Below are 23,841 nucleotides of genomic sequence, written 5' to 3'. Positions count from 1 at the left end.
ATCGCAGTTGAGGCCATTGTCGATGAATCTGGCACCACTGCAGTCGGAGTCGACGGTGTTGTGGTGTTAAGATGACACCTCGAACTGGACGTCTGGCACGAATTCCTACCTCACGTAAGCGGTTCCGTACGGTCTGGTCGGATATCCTGCGCAAACCTGGTATTGCTGCGGCTGTGGAGGTGGCAGTAGTCAATCGTTCCCGAAGGTGGCGTACCCGGATGTAGCGGTCCTGCCCGGGGGTAGTGACCCGTGGTCGACCGGATCTAGGGAGGTCACGTGTTGATCCATGTTGCTGGTAACGGTCCCACAGTCTGGAGATGGTGCTTGGGGACACATGGAATGCCCTGGCAACGGCCGTTCTGGATTCGCCTGCGTCTAGTCGGCCGATGGCATTGTTTCTCTGCGGTTCACTGAGACGTGGCATGTCCTGGATTGTCAACTGTCGGCCAGATACAGAGGCCAGGCAAGCGAACACCCTGCACTTTTATACTGTCGGTGTTCATGTTGCACGTGCAGACAACGCACGTGCAGTGGTGACATGGTTTGCACGTGGCTGCGTTTTTGCGAATATTCACATTTTGGAACTGTATTGTACAGTAGCTGCGTTTTATCGAATGTAACCGTGGGAATGTGTTTGGGACATGCAATGACCTTATATTCACAAAGCATGAACCGGTAGGAAACATAAAATCGGAGTTATAACCCATTTGTACCCTTTTGCGTTTCTTTTTTTGAAGAGTATATATATATATATATATATATATATATATATATATATATATATATATTTATTTATTTATTTATTTATTTAGATGAAGTTACTTATTCCAGTTGTCTTTTCACAATTACATGTTTTAGCACAGTCACCAACCAGTCAGGAATGTGTAGAACAAACATGTTTCACAGCTAGATTTTTGTTCCACATATTTTACTTTGAAACTAATATAAGAATGGAGATTGCAATAAAACATAATGCTACAAGCTCAAACAATTCATTCGCCAAAACCTATAACCCATGACAAATCCATTTTTAGTGTGGGTTTTGTTTCTTTGTTTCTTTGTTTTCCAGTTGTTGTTTTTTGTTTTTTTATTTGGCTGTTGCTTTTTTAATCAACAATACCAGTTTTGACATAAAAATAAATGGAAGACTATTTTTGGTCTGAATATGTACGAAACAACAATATTCAACTATAGTGGATACTGTCGTCTACTCACTATGTTTGCATCACTTTGTGTCATGTCAACCCTCTCGGCAATTTTAGTTTTTGATTTATGGACCATTGCCATAATTCAATTATTTGTACAAAATTACATTAATAAATGGAGTATGGTGGTTATGAAGATGGTTGAATGAAGTGCCTTTAGGGACAAATCAAATAATATTTAGGTAATACTTTGTTGGGCCATTAAATAGGTCAGTGGTCTGTGACAATATGCCTTTAACTGGCTGGCAATGTTATCCGAGTTAAACTCCATTCAGGAACAATTGATCGGACACAGACGATGTATACGTTAACACCAATGAGTGCCTCGTGGCGTTAGAATCATAATTGTCACATTGCAGACAGGGCTACATACCGCATTATGTGTCCCTATGTGTCTGGTGGTCCGACTCAACGTATGCACGTGGGCCATTATTGTATCTAGTGCCCCTCAACTCAACGTTCACATGCATACTAAAATTATTCATCAAATCAAGGAATCACAATGAAAATAGATTTGTCGGACACCAATGTCTTGTTGTATCTTTGTTTTATCGCCTTGGCATCCGATATGCGCTTTCTAATGTGATGTTGTTCAAGATACAAAATCTCTATAGCCATGCTCATTTGTTTTATTTTAAATTCTTAAGTTAGAAAACTTGACACTTTCCTTCACATAATATTAACAAATACCATCCTCATATCTCGAAACATATACAACGGAATAGCAGCGGTTCGAGATAAGCATACTATTTGTTCGAAATTATGCCTCAAAATACTTTGAACTTCCGAGGTAACAGAAGGCTAGATAACGATGGTTCACTATAATGCAGTAATTAACATATATAGAACCAATCATCTTGTAAAGTGTATTTTACATGTTTAGTATGCATTTACCCTGCTATACAGTTCTGCAACGGCCCAAGTCTTAATAAATGTTTGTTCTATATGCAGATTCATAAAACCAAAATCGGATTTAAAATGCAATATAGATCCACAATTGTAAACAAAAAAGTTTAGTTGCTAATGTACAGTTGGAATATATTTGATAATATACTAGGATATCGTAAATTTATATATATATTAGAAATAACGTACCGAATATTTGCACTTCACACAAAGTAAAGTATTCAGATCGTGAAACTTCAAACTTCACAAATTGTCCAGTTTTGTTACAGGTTATATTAAACTCTTTTGGTGGGTCAGAGGTATTATCGTTCCAGCGGTAACACTCAATGCTGTCGACGGTGATATAAAATCCTTTGAGTCTTTTATGATCTGAAAATAATAAATGATATCCTGTTCAGTCACAATATATATCACACCCTTGACAATGGTTCAGGATTGTTTTGGAAGGTTTATCATAATTGTGTCAACGATTATTTAAAATTCTACAAATATGTCATGATCTGAAACAGAAGCAGAATTCTGAACTCAGTTTGAAAATAACCATCGTGTTAACACAGATTCAGAGGTTGTCGCCTGAAATCCAATCAGATGTACATCCTGAACTAGATATTGCATATTGGCTATTAAAACTCATTAATACCACCACCACCACCACCATCATCATCATCATCAGCAGCAGCAGCAGCATCACCACCACCACCATCATCATCAACAACAACGCCACCATCATCGTCGTCGTCATCATCATAAATCACCACAATCACCATCATTGTTATTATTATTATTATTATTAAAATATTATTATTATTATTATTATCATTATGTTATTATTGTTGTTGTTGTTTTTCTTTGGCTCTTTTTGTCTTCTGTTTTTGTTGTTGCCCTTGGTATTAGTGTATCTACCCCTTTTTTATATCGCTGTAACGTGGTTCAGATTTTGATCAATAAAAGTGTGTCTAATTGCCTTAACTTTCGTCTATATTAATGACGAATGTCATATGAGTGCATGGGTTAGTCGTTCATTACCGTCCGTCGTTGTTCAATTAGCGTTTCGTTCATTTCAATTACACATAACTCAATTATATATTCAACTTATGTACTTAACTTAATTTAATGTTCACCAGGTCTAAATAGGTAAACACAATTACACATAGAAAAATAAAAATGTAAATGTTCAAGAATAATGTATTATGTTCTAGTCCAAATTTCTCAAAATGTTAATGTTGTAGGCATTTTGTGTTACAAATAATCAAACAAACTTTGTAATATAATGCAAGGGTGTTGATTTGAAATATGCTGTTTGCCCAGCTGGATGTTGAGGCTTTAACAACCCAATTTAAAAACAAAATTGTGGATATTAAAGGCATTCCAAATACATATGTTTGCAAAATTATGTATAGTTAATATGTGACATACTGTTTGAAGGTTTATAACGCATTCAAACCATCCTGCATACTTAATGAATTCAGAGGAAAAAAACCCTGATTAAATTGAGTTTTAGCCCCTTAAACTAAAATTTAAAACGAAAACAAGATATTCAACACGTTCATGATGTACCATTCCACTGATACTTAACATCTTGCATAATATTTAAAGGTTGCACAGTGCATTGATTGGAAGGTATTTGGGTTTTTATGTTCCTACATTCTACAAAATGAGCAAGCAGTGACATATGTATATATGTGTCAAAACAGGCGCCACAGTTGTATCAGTATTGGTATGAATATTGTGTAGAACGAATCGTGTACTTGCTTCGTCATGATTGGCTTCAATTAGTGATGTCTCCATTTCGAGATTCTACGAATGCACTGCTGTGTCTTGAACTTCCTTAAATCATCCATATACTAAAACTGTTTTGTTCCCATACGCATTGTATGTGTTTGTCAGATAGCATATCAGCTAGGTTTTTCTTGTTCTCTCTCAATGGCAAAACGTGTGATTTAATTGCTTGGACGGGAATCAAGTCAAAGACTCATGTGTCCGTTTGTGTCTGATGATAGGTGTGACGAAATGCCCCTGATACCTATTAAACGTCACACCATTTTTGTTAAAATGTTCAACAATGCCTATCACTAACTTCACAAAATGTATGTAAAATAGATTTAGTGACTGTTTGCAAACTTCCATTCGTAGCAGCAAATACTGATTGTAGTTACAAAATCACCAGATCATCCTACTTTATATATAGGCAGTGATACGTCTTTGTAATATATTTCTGTCTGCATTAATGTTTGATCATCTATGTGTTCCTTTTTCACAACATACAATGAGGGAAAGGCGACTATTTTGCTCTTATGCAACGACGTATTGATATGAACATGCGGTGAACAACCAGGTGGTCCATGACGATGCTGCTCCACAATCATGTCCAACTGTTCCTGATCAATTCTTTCTGAATCAAGAAGAGACCGTTGTATTTTCCCCTGGCCAACTCTTTAGTGCAGATATTGACAAGGGGAAAATGATTTGTTTGAGTTGAAACACAAACTGTTGGTATAGCTTATAATACTGAGCCCATTTGGTCAAATTTGTAGTAAATATTGGTATTTTTGCAATTTCAGTAACTATTGTCCAACAACCCATTCCTTGCTATGATCGATATTAATTTGGTTGAAGTTGTTGTTCGTTCTTTTGACCAGAACATTTCTGTTGTGAAATTGTTGAAGGATTTGTGAAGGTGATGTTGCCTCACTATCATAGTGTATATGATCATACATGAAGACAAATGGAAACAAGCTATAAATGTACATAATGCAGAATAATTTACGCTAATCCCATTTGAGCTTAGGGGACATGAATTTAACACAATCATGATATAGGTAATATTATGTTTCACCCATGTATAACTTAGTTATGTAACAGGTCCATCAAATGTATATAACTCTGATGTTGGGTATGTTCAAGCATTGTATATCCCTGTTTTATTCTTTGGAATTGGGGGAAAGAAGCATACTGCTAATGTTTTGATTGTATAATTATGTTAATTTCCTATTTAAAGTATTAAAGGAATGCTCGCGCAAGACGTTTTAACTGGTATGCATATTCAGTGATACATAATGCACATTATTGCTTAATATCAACAAGTATATTATTATATTCAATTAGTAAAACAGTTTAATGTGACTACTATTATAAATAACGGGCGCAGCTATTTTGTTCGATTGCAGTGAATACGCCACCTGGCGAGCTGGTGGTTACACAATACTTAACTCTTCACGTCTTAAATTAGTCCTAGAACTGAAGAAACGAAAATACCTTATATTAGTATTACTATTTGTGAGTGATGATGAAACAGACATGTATCGCAATGTTCTGCAATGCTATCCATCCCAGTAAGCAAGCAAAGAAATACTGTCCAAAGAAATACTGAAGCTGAATTGGATGGTCTGTGACCTTATGCTACAAGAGCCGTTGACGTATTGAGAGGGGAACAAGAGCAAAGGCCCAGAGGAAAAAAAAGAAATTACAGATAGTGTGAACATGATAGACATTATATTTGAGTCAGATGATAAGACTGAAATAGGAAAGAAAGTCAAGTGCTAGATATGCCTGTTGCCTATATTTGATGTCAATTATATACACCTAAGCATAAATTAAGAACAATTTAAATAGAAATATGTTTTTAAAAATATTACAAGCTTCTGTGAGATAGACGAATTGAAAATTTAAAACAATAGGCTGGTACGAAGAATAGAGGGATGTCTTCATAACGTTGTGAATATAGTATGTAAATTCCATATACTGAATCACATTTGAATAATGTAGCCTCAATATGTTAAAAAAAAACAGTTTTTTTTTTTTTTTAATAATAAAATCTTAATGCAATCCTAAGTATGTGTATACATAGAATTTAATACATATCTGGCATTGCTTAACTTATTTTGAGAAGTATATAGAGGATTCGTCACGAGTATTTTTTAATATGGGAAATATCAACCGAGGCTTATTTTTCACTTAAATGATTAATAAACAAAACCCCAACGCTCGGACGTAACAATCTGTTATGACGCATGAATACATGTACATGTCAATCACTCAGCTGATAATCGGTTTGTCAATACACCTTGAAGGTTATCTATGCTTTCTGAAACTAGGTTAAGAGCGGAAACAAAGATTGTAGTTATTTAAACAATTTAATACTAATTTAACAGTTTTATATATAACTTTTTCAAAATAACTTTTCGCGGCATTTTGCTGAGTACTACGTCATTGTCAGACATAGGCCTATCTACGTCACTGACCTATTTAAGGGCTTCATCAAGTTCAGTCTGAGTCTGAATCACTGTCGAAAATGATTCTTCGTCGTTTTAGGGGGACAACAGGACTTTTAGGCTGAGCCACATTTATTACGATGTTGCTTTGGAAAGAGGTAAGACTGTTCGGTTCGTAATGTCCCCCGGTTTCTTTTCGTACACTGATGTAAAACTTGCACTGAATTACATCGAGTTCTTTGGGGGGCATTTCATGTATTGGTCTGGACTCATTGATTGATTGTAGATAGTTTTCAAAAATGCGCATGTCGTATAGAGGTTTTTTTGGCAGTATTCTTATTTTCATTTTCTGTAATGACATTACCAATCATCGTATCATCTACTTCTACAAATCTACGAGTTTTGTTTTTGGGCCTGCCGGATTGTGGCGTCTGCTTCGATGTCCGTGGATCTACCCTAGTTGATATTTTTTGAATGTGAATGAAGGGAACGTGTCTCACATTTATGTTGTCGGGGGAACCGTTTAATTTTCGCCAACAGCTGTAGAAAAACGCATACAAGTGAGCTGCGGGCGTGAAGTTTCCTACATTTCTTTTGCCACCGAACGAAACGAAGGAAACACCTCTGGACCATTCAGATTTCCGTAAAGTGTATTGACGCAAAGAAAATTTTATTATTATCTTAACTATGTTCATAATTAATACATGTTATTGCCAACAATAGTTACATTCTTTATCGAAAGATATTGTATTGCTTTAAAAATGGATTTAAAACAGAATGTATGCAATTTAAATATTTAACCTATTATATTTAAAAACATTTGGTGTTTGAGCCATATACTAATGTATCAGGAGTGACAAGGTGGTTGTAGTTGAAATCGTTTGTTTTATGAATAATAAAATTTAAAGCTTAAATTTAAACTAATTTATTTTGCTACAGTTATCACAAGGTTGGTCTCAGATAAAAGTGGTATAACGAATTTACCTACTTTGAATGATTTGATGACGGCGTGCGTTTCCCAGGAGTCATAATAGTTGTGTGCCTGGTTTTCACAGGGACCAACGGTTTGACTACGTTATCCTTTCGCCAAGCTGGTGGGCAAGTATTATTTATTGTGGTTATTGTCTCCATGCTGGAGCAAGCTTAATGCATATGCTATATGCATGTATATATATATAAATATATGTGTAATAATAATAAATCTGCGGCTTATGTATTCTACTATATATTAGTTGTTGTTGTTGTTGTTGTTGTTTATTAGGAAGACCTGTTGTCATAAAATAATAAAGTTTAAAGCTAACATTTAAACCAATATATTTTTGCTACAGTAATGACAAGGTTGGTCGCAGATAATAGTGGTATAATGAATTTACTTACTTTGAATAATTTCTCATAATGGGTTGTGATACCTTATGTAGCACTTGCTATTTGGTTATGTCGTCGCCGTTTACGTCGGGTTGTGACCTAATACTTTCTGTTTATGACGATATACTTGTTTGAATGATTTTAAACAAAACAAGTACATGTAAATAAGTAACTCAAGCACCCACCCACCCATCCTTAAGTAAAACGATGAATTACATAGTTTGCTGTTAGTTTGATTACACTTTCAGGCCACGTGAAACAGGAGAAAAACATGTTGTTGTTGTTGTAGTTTTTTTTCTACACAAATGTGCATTTATATTGATGTTTTAAAAGAGTATTTGACTACAAGAACATACTTTTAACGATGAGTAGCCTACAGATAGGCCACAATTGTTACTAATTAGTATCGAAAGTGTATGTAAATATTAATTTAATTAAAGTCGCAGATTTTAGATATACCTGTACATAACATCATTGGCGGAATTCTGGATGTATATTATATAAGTATTTACTAAATATGTTTGGTTAACCCAAGGGATTTGAGTTTATTCTGGTTTGACAAAACATTAACATAAACATTTACAGTTTAATGACTGTTGGTTTGCACGACGTATATTTCGCATGGGTCATAATAGTTGCCTGTCTGGTGTTCACAGGGAACAAGGGTTTGGCTACTTTGTCCTTTCACCAAGCTGGTCAGCATGTAGCATTTGTTGTGGTTATTGCTTCCATTCTGGAACAAGTTTAATGGATATGCTATATACATGTATGTATATAAATATATGTGCAATAATAATAAATCTGCAGCCTATGTATTCCACTATCTATTAATTGTTTTTGTGTATTAGGACGAACTGTTGTAATAAAATAATGCAGATCTGAAGAGTGTGGGGTCACTCATACTCAGCCTAAATTCATACACTAGTGCACTCTAGCTTGCATTGTATTTCTGCATTTCGTTGTTTTTTTTCTGCCTGTCTGTACTACTGCATTGCATTTTACACGTAAGCGAAATTTAATGATGTGACAGTTATACCTTTCCTTCTGTATTAAACATCTCTTGCGACTTATACTGACAAATCGAGGATAAATTAAATCCAATTTCTGATTTCATTTTGGAAGCCTCGAGTTTTGTTTTATGCAAGTACATTTACCAAACTACTAAACTGTTTTTTGTTGTTGTTGTTGTTGTTGTTTTAAAGTATAATTTACAGTTTTAAGAACAACACAACAATATTACTAGTATCCCTCTGTGATACCGTTATATTGTGTAATGATTTTTCGGATCAACTCTCGAACGTGCATGTACGAAGACACATAATCACAAATACAGGCATGTGCAGCCTTTGCTGTTTTGTTGTTATTGTGGGAGTAGTATAAGGGCCTGCCGGGTGCCATGACCTACTTTCCGTGACCTTGACCTTGGTGTCTGGCCTTGGTGTGAGTCATAGTGGTGTGGCCTACTAGGGTGAACGCTCGCCCGTGTCCCTGACCGACTTAGGTTGGTACTGATGTCCTTGGACTGGCCCTGACCGACTTAGGTTGGTACTGATGTCCTTGGACTGGCCCTGACCGATTTGTTTAGCATTGACCGACTTAGAAGGCAGTGACTGGTATACCTGGGCAGGTGTGCGACCTTGGTGTAAGTCATAGCCTTGACGTACTTGGTGTGTGACTCGTCGCCTAGCCTTGACAGGGATGGTGTAGGATCCCAAATTGCTACTAATGGGAAAGTGCAGCGGGTTTCCACTCTAAAACTGTCAGAAGTATGTTTCACATCCAATAGCCGATGATTAATAAATCGAGATGCTCTAGTGGTGCCGTTAACCTACCACTTCTAAGGACTGCCCGGCGCGAGGTAGTGTATTTAATTTTAGCGCGCTGAATGGTTATCACTGTTTACATCCGGCAAGTGATGGTATCTTGTGTTGTCAGTCTCTAAATAAAATACTCTACGGAACGACGAAAGACGAAATGATTGAAATAGGTGAAAAAAGGAATTCTCGTTCTACACTATCTGATAGCGCATTCACAAGATTATTATGAACTGACCTATTCCGTCGCTTCATCCCGCGAGCACACCCACACACACACACACACACATATATATGGTTTAAATGACAGGTTTTGCCAATGTCTCGGTAGCCCAGTCAGACACTGGTCATACGTATCACACACATTCAAACATTCCTGTACCATATCTTTATGCGTCATAAGGTATATAAGTAAAATAGTTTTGGAAAACTCGTCATTTGAGGTAGAACTTTCAGAGGAGCAACATGTCAGACCAGTACAGGTTATATGTACCCGACGTGGATAAGTCGACCCGTTTCTATAAACTGCAGGCAGAAGGTAAACTTCAACCTCATTTTCCAGTGCAACGTGGTGGGAAAAGTCAGATCATGTACAGTGTGGATCGATGTCTAGAACTCTACGATCCCACGTGGAAAAAAGAAAAAGAGGAACAGAACAAGTCCCCGACACCCAAAGTCGTCATGGTCTCCCCAACACAACAAGTGGTAGAACAAACCAAAGCCGATCTGAAACGGAAACATCAACAACAACAACAAAGTGGTACGGGTTGGAATGCCCCGAAACTGCAGAAGCAGTTCTAAATAAGCTATAAAAGGAACTATGTGGGTCAGATATCGTCATTTCATTTAGAGTCGTCATGCAGAGCACATGTTCAGAATGTGGTTTCACATTCTCGAGGAGAGACGCCATGTTAAGACATTTTCAACAAAAACATGCTAAAGGTCTACCACCACCACCACCACCACCACCACAGCAGCAGCCACCACCACCACCACCACCACCACCACCACCACCACCACCACCACCACCACCACAGCAGCAGCAGCCACCACCACCACCACCACCACCACAGCAGCCACCACCACCACAACAGCAGCCACCACCACCACCACCACCACCACAGCAGCAGCCACCACCGCCACCACCACCACCACAGCAGCAGCCACCACCATCACCACCACCACAGCAGCACCAGCATCCCCTAAGATTGCTACATCCCTTCACCATGATCGTGTCGGGACCCACGTCGTGTGGAAAGACATTTTTGGTATACAAATTGTTGAGAGATGGTAAAATCCAGCCGCCTCCCCAGCGCATCATCTGGCTCTACAAACGATGGCAACCTCTCTATGATATGATCAAAAAGGTTGCTCGAGTGAAATTTGTTCAAGGTATACCTGAGAATTTGGAAAAGGATCGTTATTTGGATCCCAGTGTCAGAAATCTCATCGTGTTGGACGACCTGATGTGTATGGCTAATAAAGACCCAAGGATCACCGACCTGTTCACAGAAGGAAGTCATCACAGAAACTTATCCGTCATCGCTATGAACCAGAACCTGTATCACAGCAAGGACCCGACACAGAGAAGAAACTGCCATTATCTAGCGCTTTTCAACAACCCCATCGACAAGCAGCAAGTTCTGACTTTGGCACGGCAGATGTATCCGGAATACACTAGTCATTTCATGCATCAGTTTGAGGAAGCTACCCACAGGCCCTACGGGCATCTCTTGGTGGACTTGAAACCGACCACACCCGAACATTGGCGTCTTCGGCCTAATGGTTTAGAGAGGGGGCCGTCCGAATGGTATAAAAGCACGAGCGTAACGGCGAATGTCTCAGAAGACGTGCAACCACTGTCGAAGAAAGAGCTCTACCTGCAAAATATGCAAAGGGGCGCATTCAAGAGAAAACTAACAGGCATACCCGCCTACGAAAGTGACAACGAAGAAGATGATGAGGTAGAACCCTATCTGAAAAAAGTCAAGAGGATGCAGTCTTGCGATACGTGTGGTCTGGTCTTTAAAGACGGAAGCGACTTGCAGCGACACGTGAAAACGTGCGAAAAGGGAAATGGAGAGCCGTCGCCCGACCTGGAAAACGAAGGCATTCTCTACGAAGAAAAAAACATGTCCCAAGATGCCATTGAAAGAAACATGAAGACATTGCAATGGAAGTTATTTAAAGACACGTACTCTCGCTTTCTGACATATATGCATTACTTTGACAAAGGTCCCAACACCAGGAACATTTTACAGTTTGTGAATCCAGACAAAGATGTGAGACCACAGATTCGTTCTAAATTAAATCAGTATCGTTCATGGATCGGCGAATATTTGGATGAACAAGACGACGACGATACCGACGATGAGGAGGACGACAGTGATGAAGAGAAATGAACACTCATATTATTCGCATGTCGCCCTTAAGGCCTCTCGATGTAACCCAATGTGTGTCCATTTCATGTGTAGTTGTCTCTAGAGAGACCAGTGATTGTAATTTAGAAATAAAAAAAATGAAAAACCAAACCATTGCGTTTGTTTTTTGTGTTTTTTACTCTATTACTAGATTTGTGATTGGATATTTCTACCGCTACTTTATAGTAGCAAGAGCTGTGTGTACAAGACAGAACATACCACGACCTTTCATATACCAGACACAATACACTGGTTGGCTATAGCTTAATGGGCCACCGACGGGGATCGATCCTAGATCGACCACTGTATTTACCCATTTGGTAATTAAAAAGTCCTGTAAAAAGGCTTGTACTCTAGGGAAATACTTGTGTTTAAAATGCAGTTAAAAGATCATAGGTTAGGTTGGAGGGTTGAGTTGCAGTCACGCGTTCTTTCTTCAAAGCAGTGGGTTAGGGATGTTTCACACACACACACACACACACACACATTCCTTTCTTCCCTTAACAAACATCCCTTTCTTCTCCTTAACAAATATTCCTTTCTTCTCCTTAACGCATATGCCTTTCTTCTTAACAAACATTCCTTTCTTCGAGACAAATATGTCTTTCTTTCCCTATGACTAAAACAAAATACTAAAAATAAATATTTGTATTCAATTAATCTTTATTTTACGAGGAAGGAAATGTTTTATTTACTCAACACATTTTATTTACGGTTATACGGACATATGGTTAAGGACCACACAGATATTGATTGAGGAAAGAAAGAAATGTTTTATTTAACGACGCACTCAACACATTTTATTTACGGTTATACGGACATATGGTTAAGGACCACACAGATTTTGAGAGAAAACCCGCTGTCGCCACTACATGGGCTACTCTTCCGATTTAGTTGCGCTTCCCACAGGCAGGATAGCACATACCACGGTCGTTGTCCAGTCGTGGAGCACTGGCTGGATATAGCCCAATGGGCCCACCGACGGGGATCGATCCCAGACCTACCGCACATCAAGGGAACACTGAGCTACGTCCCGTCCACACAGGGTTATTAGAGGATGCTTGTATTGGGTTCTGCTTGAACATAATAAATAAATAAACAAATAAATAAATAAATAAAATAAAAACAAATAAATAAATAAATAAACTAATTTAAAAAATAATAATAGAAAACAAAAATTCTACCACATGAGATACGAACGACGTACCTTTCACGCTCAAGTAGACTACGCTAACGACTGAGCTACCGAAACATTGGCAAGATCTGTCATTTAAACCATATATATGTGTGGGTGTGTGTGTGCTCGCGGGATGAAGCGACGAAATAGGTCAGTTCATAATAATCTTGTGAATGCGCTATCAGATAGTGTAGAACGAGAATTCCTTTTTTCACCTATTTCAATCATTTCGTCTTTCTGCCAGACTTTGAGAACTTAACTTCTAGAAGTTCCGTAGAGTATTTTATTTAGAGACTGACAACACAAGATACCATCACTTGCCGGATGTAAACAGTGATAACCATTCAGCGCGCTAAAATTAAATACACTACCTCGCTTCGGGCAGTCCTTAGAAGTGGTAGGTTAACGGCACCACTAGAGCATCTCGATTTATTAATCATCGGCTATTGGATGTGAAACATACGTCTGACAGTTTTAGAGAGGAAACCCGCTGCACTTTCCCATTAGTAGCAATTTGGGATCCTACACCATCCCTGTCAAGGCTAGGCGACGAGTCACACACCAAGTACGTCAAGGCTATGACTTACACCAAGGTCGCACACCTGCCCAGGTATACCAGTCACTGCCTTCTAAGTCGGTCAATGCTAAACAAATCGGTCAGGGCCAGTCCAAGGACATCAGTACCAACCTAAGTCGGTCAGGGCCAGTCCAAGGACATCAGTACCAACCTAAGTCGGTCAGGGACACGGGCGAGCGTTCACCCTAGTAGGCCACACCACTATGACTCACACCAAGGCCAGACACCATGGTCAAGGTCACGGAAAGTAAGGTCATGGCACCCGGCAGGCCCTTATACTACTTGAGGTTTGTTTTGTATTTTTGGTTTTGTTTTGGGGTTTTGGGGGGTGGGGGGGGGGATGCATTTTGTTTCTTTCTTCTCCAAATTATATCACAGTATCAGACAGGTAGTGGGTTCACATTATCGTGCAAGATTTGTACACAGTAGATGTTTAACACTGTTTCACTAGGTGCACGATAATGACACCACCCTACATCTCACTAACCACTTATTGTACATATAGCTGATTTTGTGTCAACAACAACATGCTTGAACTGTATGCATGCATGCATGTATGTATTGATGTATATATGTATGTATGTATGTATGTATGTATGTGTGTGTATATGTGTGCGTGTGTGTATGTATGTATATATATATATATATATATATATATATATATATATATATATATATATATATATATATATATTGAATTAATGGTTTTGACTTTTTAAAAGTAAATGTGTTCCTAGTATTTGTTGGAGAAATATGTACTTAAAGTGTTCCTTCTCTGGTAGATTCTAATTTTGTATAATGTATACTTCTTTCCCAAATCAACACTCCAGTATGTAGTTGGATTTCCTTTTGCACAAGTACATGGATGTGGAGAATTCCATTCTCCGAATGTTGTTGTCGTGTTGCCATCCACAGCCAAATACGCCTCACCTTTATAGTCAACACAGATTGGTGATTGTTCCGTTGTTTTATTCAAAGCAACGTTTTCTGAAATCGAACAATAGAAAACACACACGCATTATCATCCCGAAAGCATTTCCATATTGAAACATTTTGTTTTACTAAATTCAAACCTGATAAATACCCATCCATTATATGTGGAAAATAGGTCAGGCGTGATATGTCGCAACGTGTATGTAGTTATGCATAACAATTTGATAATGTTCATAACGTATTCTATTATACAATTAATTTATTAACTTCGAACATTTACAGTTCATCAGTGTTATGCTAGGCTTAGGTTAACAAGGCAATCTCTTAAAAACACATATAATTACACAGATGTATCCCAGTAGCACATGTAGCACGTGCTACGAACCCCGCGCTTCAGGGGGCCCTACGGTGATGTCTACATTTCGTAAACATAAACACAAAAAACATAACCCCCCGAGGGCGTTGCAAAATATATATCCTGGGAAAGGGGACCCGCTGTTATTTGTGCTACAGGCCCCGCAGATCCTTAAACTGGCTCTGGAATTACAATAATTGTAAAACGCTTTGGTGTCGGTCCATTTGATTTCACTCGTGGTGTATCCCATAGTTCGACCACGGGCGTGTCTAACACCTCTCTCTCTCTCTCTCTCTCTCTCTCTCTCTCTCTCTCTCTCTCTCTCTCTCTCTCTCTCTCTCTCTCTCTCCACTACTATTGATCGAAACACATGACCCATGGAGAGGCGTCAGTGGGTTTCCTCACATTATTTGTGTGGTCTTTAATCCTATATCAGACGCTACGATATGCTGGTTACGTCATTAAGTAATCAAATGTTTAAAATAAATCCAATATTATGTCTATGTATCTCTTTCAAGTGTCAAAATAACCATCTATAAACTAGTCATAGTGATGTGGTGCTTTAAAAAACATGTCTGGTGTGCTTTAAACAAACAGGCTAGGTCGCACGGACTGCATGCCATGGGTATTTTGATGTAAGAATCACGATCTGATTATTGTCAAATTCTTCCAAAATGGTTAAAGTAGACACGCGTTAATCATCCTTATATTTCAAATACACCTTTCAAAAACGACAAAGAGTTCATGGTATTTTACGGTCCGTCATTTGATACATGTTGGTAACATTTAATGTCTTTATATGGAGTTAAGATGTTAACATTCTCAAAATGCAGTTTCATTGTAAAGTGTTGATATGCCACTGAAAACATTTCAATGGTATTGTTTGATAGTGATATGCAAGTAAAGCTTGGTGTCAGATATATAAATACCAACCATATTGTACTTACCTTTTTGACAATAACGTCCGTAATATCCATTTTCGCAAGACCCATGGCAATCATAGTTATTGCCAGTGCATCCACTACTACAGTGGCACTGGTATCTTCCTAAAATGAATCAGTTCATTATAATACACACACATATATGTATATATTTGTGTTGGTGCTTTATATAATATATATATATATATATATATATATATATATATATATATATATATATATATATATATATATATATATATATATATATATACACACACACACACACACACACACACACACAAGCTTAATCGGTCACACAAGACACATACGTACGTGTGTGTGTGTGTGTGTGTGTGTGTGTGTGTGTGTGTGTGTGTGTGTGTGCTAAATTGGATATAAACATACTGCAATAAAAGGCAAATATAATACATTTACTGTTTGATATTAATTTATTTTAAAGGCATGCTTGGACAGGAACCCACCCAACAAAGGACCAACTCCCTAAAATTTTCTCTGAAAATATACACATAATATACTTTTCAAAAAATATGAATGTTGGAAATGCCAGCCAATTAAACAAGTATCAATAGGTATCACTGTCTAGGAATAGATTACAGGGGCGGATTCAGGATTTTTAAAAGGATGGTGTTCCAAAATTTAAAAAAAACCCCTACTTTTCAGTTTCAGCACCTGAATGGAGTGAGGTGTGTAGAGTGGTCTGGGGGCATGTCATTTCAGGAAAACGTTGACATATAAATACATAGAGATGCGTTTTCAGGTCAATACAGTGCTTTTTTGCTACTGTTCTGTTTGGAACAGTGTGTATGATAATTTGTGAATTTCGCTAATTATATAACATGATTCACGGTGTGGTCATATTTGTGGTAATAAACAAGAAGAAAAAGATTGCAACCCTAACCTGATAAATAGTGGTAGAATTTGTTTTTCAAAATCAGGGCACGGTGATTTTGGCCTTGTTTTGAGGTAATGTTTGGGGGATCCAAACAATTGAATAGAGCACATAAAGCCAATATTTCGTTCAACATTTCTGCACGTTGATCATACGTGGTTAATGATAAAAAAAAATTTAAAAAAAATTGCTGCCATCTTAGATGTCCTAACTTTTCATATACCAACATTCCTATTTCTACAGGCCATATTTTAATGTTTTGCCAGACATACCTCTTTTGCCCTGCTATTTAAAACAAAGGTCATAGTTTACTTCTTATTTCAAGCTCTGGCTGTCAAATTTGACATTAAACTCTTTTTTTTATTCTTTTTTTTTTTTTCAATGAACAGATTATAGTGTTATTTTAGTGTCGTCGTAGTTAATAATAGTACAGTATAGTATTAGACTTGGGTGGTGTTTAAATAATAGATTGTGGTTGAAACGAATTTGGACTTCTTTAGTCTAGAAAACTATTATTAATTATTCTGCTTAGAGTATCGTATTTGTAACACAAATTAATATTAGCTCGAAAATAGGAAAACAGATTTGAAAAATAAAATGTTTGTCCTTCCTATCTACAGTACCGGGTTTGGGTTTTTTTTCGGGGTTTTTTGTTTTTGTTTGGGGGGGGGGGGTTCTTTCGGGGGAGCATATAGCAGGAATCAAACTTATTTTTTCTATTTGGCCTCTGTAGTATTATGACTGTTATGATCATCTACAATATTAGTATTACTAATAACAATAATGATATTAGCATTATTTTTACCATAAGCCTACTACTAAATGTACAAGTCATGCACTTCTAGTATTTAACATATATCCTAATTAATATTTTGTATGACGATTCGTCAGTGTAACTCAACACTGACACTTTCGAAATGAGTTGGGTAACAAAACAAATTAAACAATTACTTGAAATAAAGCATTTATTTCAAGGGCTGGCGGAGGGTGGTGGGGTCCGCTAGTGCAGTATTAAATCATCGAATTCGGGGGGTAAAAAAGATAGAATAATTCGGGCAAAAGGTGCTAACCTGAGACCTTTTTAACACGCAGTTCCATCATTGTAGTGATTAGTTTGCACCCCTATATAGCTGCTTGGTAGTAATACTAATATGAATGAACATTGCGATCCAGATTTGGGCATTTTCGTTTAATTCTGGCAAACCCCAGCCTGCACTCCGTACGCCTATGAGGTCGCCAAGACCACTTTGTATAAAATGTCCAACCTTGTAGGCCTATATCGAGTCACAAACGAAAACATTTCATTATAAGACTGCAGTCTGTGACATTCATTTATTGTTTAGAATCCGGTGGTAACCGATCAACTTCCAGTATTTCCCGTTTTCATGCAGTTCACACAACATACAGAAAATACTAATTTAGTAAATATCTATTTATATCTCAGGCGCTTTGTTGTTAGTTCGCAAGGAACATGGTGAATAATTGTTGTGTGAAGTGGTGGATCTAAATAATACAGTTGTGCCAAAAAAAAAATGTTTTTAAAATTCAAAATGGCATCTTGACTGAAGGGGGGTGGGGTGGGGGTGGGGTGGTGGTGGGGTGGGTCGAACCCCCCGACAGCTCCCCCTACCCCCAGGATTAGATTTCATTCGATGTTTAACGACATCCCAGCACGAAAAATGCATCGGCTATTGGATGTCACAATATGTAAATGCAAAATGCATCAACATCAAAATAAAATTGCAAAGTTAAATTAAAACACAGTATACAGAACTGTGTACGAATACAAATATCATAGATAGGTAATATTAAAATTTATAATAAAATTCAGTATCACGAAGCAAATGCAATAAAGGTTCTGGATGGAATCAAAATGATTCAATCACATTTATTCGTCCAAAAATGGGGCGAAACGTAGCTCAGTCGTGCAGCACTCGCCTGCTGCACGATCGATCTAGGATCGATTCCCGTCGGTGGGCTCTTGAGATATTTCTCGTTCGAGCCAGTGCTCCACAACTGGTGTAAGGAAAGCCGTGGTGTGTACTATCCTGTCTGTGGGATGGTGCATATAAAAGACCCCTTCCTGCTAATCGAAAAGGAGTGGGCGCAAAATGAAAACGGTAATCCCTCCCACTCCTGAAAAAATCCCGAAATAGTTTTAATCTTCCCCATTAAAATAGAATACATTTTTAGTTCACAATTTAGTAACTTGTTCTTCGGGAAAATGTGCTCACCCAGAACTGTCAATCTGGACTAAACCTATTTAACTAATACGCGTGTCACCATCACACATCCTTATCGTCCTGTAATGTTAGCAATTTGCACAATGTAAAATTCATTAAAAGGAAGAAAAAAAACAAAAACAACAACAGGCGGCGTGAACCCTTTAAAAAAAACCCCCAAAAACCCAATAAAAAACGCATGCAGCAACGCACAAGCAACCAAGACCAGCAACAAGAAACAGAAACAAATAAACCTCCCTGAAAAGGAACTCGTGTGTCCATTCATTAAACTGACGCAGTGTCCCACAAGCACTCCGCATGATGTGACATACAGACTAGCTTACATCTAACAATAGTTGTATTTGTTTCCGTTATAACTCCTCTAATTCGATAGCTGCATACTGACACTTCATTCAACAGTTGATATGTCAATCCAAACTCATATAAATATATATGTTCGTTTCATTTACGTTGTTGTTGTCATCGCTGTAGTTGTAGGTGTTTTTATTTAATTGTGTTTATTTTTAATTTAATATTAAATTAAATGCGCTCAATCCTCTTAAACAGTGTATGCCATATTTGTTTTTAAATATGTCAGTTAACTATTAACATCTATTCACCATGAGTCATGTGCCATTTACTTCTGAGTTCATAATCCCCTACACGTTCGTTCGGATTGCTGAACTCGAAACTTTAAACTATAATCTAAGGTACGAGAAATGTGTTTTATCTATTGGGTTGTTGTGAATGGTCACACTTCCATGAAAGAAAGACAGAAATGTTTTATTTAACGACGCACTCAACACATTTTATTTACGGTTATATGGCGTCAGACATATGATTAAGGACCACATAGATTTTGACAGGAAACCCTCTGTCGCCACTACATGGGCTACTCTTTCCGATTAGCAGCAAGGGATCTTTTATTTGCGCTTCCCACAGGCAGGATAGCGCAAACCATGGCGTTTGTTGAACCAGTTATGGATCACTGGTCGGTGCAAGTGGTTTACACCTACCCACTGAGCCTATCAGAGCACTCACTCAGGGTTTGGAGTCGGTATCTGGATTAAAAATTCCATGCCTCGACTGCTATCCGAACCCAGTACCTACCAGCCTGTAGACCGATGGCCTAACCACGACGCCACCGAGGCCGGTAGTCACACATCCAAAACGCTAAACGGGGGTGGGGGATGCGAAATAAAAAAAAACCCAGACAGAACGAAACAAACCGAAACTAAACTACACTGAAAACAAGAAGCACATAAACTAAACAAAAAAACAAAAAAACAAACAAAACACACCCACCAAACAACCAAAAAAAAACAAAAACGAAAAAAACACCAAAAAACCCACAACAACAACAACAAAAAACTACCAAAAAAGCCCCCTATACCAACAGCAATGACAACAACGACATCAAAATCCCCACAAATTAACAACAATATACTGACAATATCATCAGTATTCTAGAGAGCGACAAATGACCAAGTGAAATCATTATCTTGAGCTATTACAGACATTAAGACAAACACAATTGCACATTATAAGCACACAAATAAGAAACCAAAAATAAACAAAGACAACAAAACACACATACAAATTAGTTTCAATTAAAAATACAGTATAATGTACCAAGAAACCATTTACTCGTAACATGAGTTTTTATTGAATAGATGTCTTGTACATTAGGACAGACCCTGTGAATTGTACTCGTTTTATTTTAGTACACATTAATTGGCAAACGAAATGTCCAGAACAGTGTTATTTTAACTTTAAAAAACCCGCCTATATGAATGTAACTTTCAGTACACTTCTTGTACATTGAAATATATTTACGAAAAGAGGCAATACCCTATAACACGCTCAGGATATAAGTTGACAACAAAGCATTACATATTTTGAACTGAACTGCCTTTTTTTAACCAGCGTCTTTTGTGTTGAAGCTAACGTCGTGCAATAAAAAAATACATATCATGAACTATGCAAATTGCACAAAACACAGATTAATATTAAAATAGTACATTAAAACAACAACAACAACAACAAAAACAATAACAATAATAATAATAATAATAATCATAGTTGTTGTTGTTGTTGGCCTTCTTGTTCTTGTTCTTGTTCTTGCTATTCTTCTTCTTCTTCTTCTTCTTTTTCTTCTTCTTCTTCTTATTATTATTATTATCTTGTCATTACAAGATGCTAAAATTGTTTTATAATATGCGATATCTTACTGGTTTCCATAATTATTAGACTTTAAAACATAACTTAAACTGAGTGGTTTTCAATTGTAATGCCTAAATGTCCTAGTGACTGACACTGCATTAGTAATATTAGTATCACAATATAAGTTACATATATGTTTTCAGTTTCCCATAGCAACCGTTTTAAAGAAAACATACCTGATATTGTGTTCTCAATATACGAAAATAAACTTTAATGTTTTAATTTAGATGTATTAAAATCACTAAACATTTTAATATAATGTTCTTATTGTAAAGCCTTGACGGGAAATGTAGTTATTTACATGTCCACAATGTCTCATTCAAATTGTTTTATTGGATAAATATATATATATATATATATATATATATATATATATATATATATATATATATATATATATATATATATATATATATATATATATATATACATATTCTTGTCATATAACTTACCCATGATATCCATGTGATAAACCCATGTGATAATTTACTTTATTAACCCAGTTAATAATGGTATGCAAATCTGCAAGGTCTCTAGGTAATTTGTTGCTGTGGATGGGTCATTTGCTTACAAGCCAACATAGACTCGGTTGATATTTTCCATATTAAAAAATACTCGTGACGAATCCTCTATATATACAATATCTGGATATTTGTATAAACAACAAATTATCAAAACAATTTCTGTATTGAAGTATATCTGTTTGATGTATGATGCAATATTATGTTAACTTTTCTGTAAGTGAAAAAAACAACAATGTACTCTCTTTGATATTAATTGGGTTTTTCCTCAAAATTAAAACGTGTCCTTTTAAAAGATACTATATAAATATTGGAAATCAATGCCAATTCATAATGCGTTGAAGCATAATAATACAAAAATGAAAGAACAAAATTAATGTTTCCCGATTATTGCAGTGACAATATCTCCCCGACTAGAGCAAATATTGTATCATTTAGTATAGATTGTTGTGTATATGTTACTCAAACGTGCCTACAATATTTGAACAGAATAAAAAGGTAATTTTAATGAATAATGAATAACTCCATAACAAAAGTAAAGTAAAGTTTGTTTTATTTAACGGCGCCACTAAAACACATTGATTTTTCATCTTATCATCGGCTATTGGACGTCAAACATATGGTTATTCTGACGACAGGCAGCACGGAATCCTTTATTTGCGCTTCCCATAGGCAGGATATCACAAACCATGGCCTTTGTTGAACCAAGTATGGACCACTGGTCGGTACAAGTGGTTTACACCTACCCGTTGAGCCTTGCGGAACACTCACTCAGGGTTTGGAGTCGGTATCTGGATTAAAAATCCCATGCCTCGACTGGGATCCGAAACCAGTACCTACCAGCCTGTAACTCCATAAAATGATTTTAGTGTATACTTTTTCAATTCAATTCTTTATTCACTCAGACCATATACATGGTACATGAGGTAATATAATAATATAATATTTACTTTGAGGTGAGCATTGTATGAAATGGACGTCAAGTAAAACGTTCAAAGTGGTCTTATTATGGCTAGTTTTCGTATCTCGAGTATACACTATGCTATTATAGTACCAGGACATATGTATAACGCAAATGTTATGTTTTCTCTTTAAATCAAGCCAAACTAATCTTATTGGCGAATAAAAACAGCAACAAAAAACAACAACATACATACACGAACGCAATATCAAACATACGCACAACAACACACCAAATGCCCCCACATCACCCCCCCCCCCCCCACACACACACACACAAACAGACACACAAAAAACCCTCAAAACACAAAAAAACCCACACAAAAAACAAAACACCGCACAACATTAACACAAAACAATAGCAAAACAAAAACAAGAAGAAAAAAACAAAAACAGAAAAGAAAGATACTCTGAACGCTTATAATTAAAACATAATAAAAATCACATTAAAAAACTCAAATAAATATAACTATCAACAACAGCTTTTACAGACAAACAAAAAGTAAACGGGAATATAAAAGGAAAGAAATGAAAGACATAAGGACAAACACCATTGTTAATGGCGGCTAGGGTAAACAATAATAAGCGTGACTTCTCTACTCGATATTAGTTTGAAACAAAATGTTAAAGTAAATATGCGTGTTATAAAATCAAAATAAACTAGGTACCTTGCGATTCACAAAGAGATCCGATCCAGTTTGCAACAAAACAGAAGAAAACAAATTTAACAAATTGCAGAGCCGCCATATAGCTGTGGTTGGCCAACACGGGATGTCGACTAGGAAGTAATATGCATCAGCGAAATTAATTTCATAACTATATACACATTTTAAACAACAACGACAAGTGGTAAAGGATATATATTGTCACGATCATAGGTTGTTGTATTCTCACATTCATAAACACATGCCGGTGACAGGACATCCTAATTGGTATACGACATTGTCGTTCGGAGTGGGTTTCACTGATTCTGTAACACAGCAATCTAAGCCAGTTATAGCAAGAGATAGACTCATTTGAGCTATCTCGTAGTTGTTTATTTGTTCTGTCACTTGCACATTATTAGTCGTACATGTGGGTTTTGCTGAAGTCATCAGCTGTAATACTTACAATTATAGT

At 36.9% G+C, this 23,841-nt stretch overlaps 1 protein-coding gene across 2 annotated transcripts in view; it reads right to left on the bottom strand.

Annotated features, from left to right (window-relative positions):
• The window catches only part of LOC121370789 (receptor-type tyrosine-protein phosphatase mu-like), a 52,959-nt gene extending 29,472 nt beyond the window's left edge, over positions 1–23,487 (bottom strand). For both annotated transcript variants that reach the window (XR_005957730.1, XR_005957731.1), the window contains exons 1-4: positions 23,391–23,487; positions 15,911–16,009; positions 14,435–14,662; positions 2,301–2,480 (exon numbers count right to left, since the gene is read on the bottom strand). The gene's annotated coding sequence lies outside the window, so the exon portion shown is untranslated. The remainder of the gene's footprint in view (positions 1–2,300; positions 2,481–14,434; positions 14,663–15,910; positions 16,010–23,390) is intronic.
• Positions 23,488–23,841: the final 354 nt, after the last annotated feature.

This window comes from Gigantopelta aegis, chromosome 1 (assembly GCF_016097555.1).
Source record: "Gigantopelta aegis isolate Gae_Host chromosome 1, Gae_host_genome, whole genome shotgun sequence".
Lineage (NCBI taxonomy): Eukaryota > Metazoa > Mollusca > Gastropoda > Neomphalida > Peltospiridae > Gigantopelta > Gigantopelta aegis.
The sequence above is the reverse complement of the archived record's forward strand: the minus strand, read 5'-3'. Positions and strand labels throughout refer to the sequence as shown.